The sequence below is a fragment of the Zalophus californianus genome, chromosome 7, assembly GCF_009762305.2.
Source record: "Zalophus californianus isolate mZalCal1 chromosome 7, mZalCal1.pri.v2, whole genome shotgun sequence".
Taxonomy (NCBI): Eukaryota; Metazoa; Chordata; class Mammalia; order Carnivora; family Otariidae; genus Zalophus; species Zalophus californianus.
This window is the reverse complement of record NC_045601.1, coordinates 128,064,462-128,067,152: the sequence shown is the minus strand read 5'-3', so window position 1 is coordinate 128,067,152 and position 2,691 is coordinate 128,064,462.

Here is a 2,691-nt window from a genome sequence, read left to right as displayed (position 1 = left end):
GTGTGCTTTGTGTCACATTTTATAATAGCATTCATAAATACTATCGTGATCGCAACAAGAGAAATATAAGTAATAAATAAAATTAATAAGGTAATTAAAAATAGTAATCACTAAAAATCACTAAAATTTAAGTGCTTATCAGGTGCCAGGCACTATTATAAGTGAAATATTTAATAATTTATTTAATCCTCACAACATCTCTATGAGGGCAAGGATTGTCCTCATTTTACAGATGAGGAAGCTGTGGCCAGTGAGATTAGGTGACATGGCTAACCTTACATGGCTAGAAAGAACCAGAGCTGTCTGTCAAGCAGCCTAGTCCCAGAGTCAGGCTCTTAACCAACTCTTTTGCCTCTCTAAGTTGATGTGATTATGTTCACGGTTTTGCAGATACAGAGGTTGAGGACCAGAGTAAATACTTACTAGCTCATGATCAACTGGATTTCAAACCCAGTTCCATCATACCCCAAAGTGTATTTTCTGTCTACCATACCCCACTATGAGCACAGAAGTAACCCAAAGTAACATAATAAATGATGAAATATTTTTTGTAAAGTGTTTGTGAGACATACTTTAATGAATAGGCAAGGATCACTTGATTGGAACATTGGTGAAATGCAGATACATGTATTTGTTTAAGCCGTATGTAGATATAAATTGTTTCTTCAGCGGTGTTCATATTAGGTGCCTATCACATAGTATGCACTCAGTATAATATCTGTCATACAAGACTAGAGATCAAAGAATACCATTAGGCCAAAAACTACACTGGATGATATATGTTCTGAATTCTGTCTTCTGTCCCTTTTTTTTGGTATAATTAGTGCAACAACAAAATAACAGCAGAAGAACCTGACCGTCTCCGGTGGATCACTGTATTAGATTTGACCTGGAAGTAAGCCAGCCTAGCCAGAATCCTCAGGAAGGCTAACTTGTATAATAAAGAATTTAGCTGGCCTTTTTCCTTGGTTCCTGAGAAGGAGCTTTCGCAAGTGATGGGCATGTCTTTGATATTCATGGTGGGTCCTAGATTGTGCCAAAGTAGGGGCTGGCCATGCGGGAATGACTAACCCTGTGACCAACTATGGAGTTGGGGTTTTGAGCCTCAGGATATAAGTCCAACCTCCAGAGAAGAAACAGGGATTTGTGTAGTCAGTGATTCAGCAATCATGGCTCTGTAGTGAGGGTTAGTAAAAACGACACAGGAAGGCTCAGGAGAGCTTCTCGGGTTGGAGATGCACACTGCTGTGCCTGGAGGGTGATGTGTCCTGAGGATGTGGAAGCTTAGTGTTAGTAACCCACCCAGACCCTGCCCCATGGGGTTCTTCCCGTGTCTGGTCCTGATTCCGAAACTTTATAACAAAAGGAGGGGAAAGTACAGCACTTCCCTGAGTTCTGTGAATTCTTCTGGCACCCTAGAACCTGAACTTGGGGTAGTGGGGACTGCCCAATTTGTACCCCATTGGTAACAAGTACAAGTGGCCTGGGATCCTCAGAGGTTGCAGCCGGTGTTGAAAGTGAGGGGGCAGTCTCTCGGAGACTCTGCCTGCGAAACTGGACCGAATCTGGGTTGTCAGAATTGCACTGCCGGCTTTATGCTGAACAAATGTTTTAAAATAACTGAGTATTCTCTGGGATATCCTCTTAGTCTCTTAATTTTCTCAACTGATTTTTATCTTAAATCCACTTTACATTCTAGATTCTTCCTTGCTCAAAGAGCACAGAATTCTAGCAAAATTTGACCAGGATAATGGGCCAATAATAGGGCTTACCATAATGAAAATATTTTTTCATTCCAATATCACATTTGCCCTTTAAAGTTATCAAATTATCAAGTTATGCATATGATGCCCAGTAACTTTGTGTGCTTTCTTCCTAATTTAAGCACATGACAGTCTTTTTTTTCCATTATGTGTTTGAGCGAAACTTTTTTTCCTATTTTCACTTAACCCTGCTTTTCATGGGTCCCTATTAAATGTCCTTGTACTTGCCCATTAAGCCAACAATCTTAATGTTTCTAACAAATAGTGTAGCATCACTGACGACTGCTCCATTTTTACTTTAACATAATTTACTCATCCATTCTCACTCTCCATCTATGAGCTAGGCATTATACTAGATGCTGAAGATGCAAAAGAAAAACAAAAAAAAAACAAAAAAAAACAAAAAAACAACAAAATACAACCCTCACTCTTTAAGGAACACCCATTCTGAAGATTTATTGTGATTGCTATATAAAAATACATAGAACTATGTTGTTTCCTTCCAGTCACGGGGTATCTTATTAGCCTTAAGTTTCCAAAATAATTCCCCATAGTGGTAGTGTTTCCAAAACTTATATATGCACGAGTCACCTGAGGATCTTCTTTAAAAAGATTTTAATTTAATAAGATTGTATTGGAGCTGAGACTTCGCTCTAAGGAAATACCCTCACTGCTGGTCTGTGGACCACACTTGAGTATCAGTCTTGGAGTACCAGATCGGTGTCCTGTTTCCAGTGTCAGGACATCTTAAACTATCTGAATAACTTCCACCTGATTCCCTTCCATCTGCTTTTCTTTCTATTTTTTTTTTAATTTTATTTTATTTGCTTTTCAAATTCCCCATTCTGTACAACCTGACACTAATTAACATCTGAGTCTCTTTGTTCAAACAGGTCAAAAATCTCACCATGTTGCAGAGTTGCTAGCA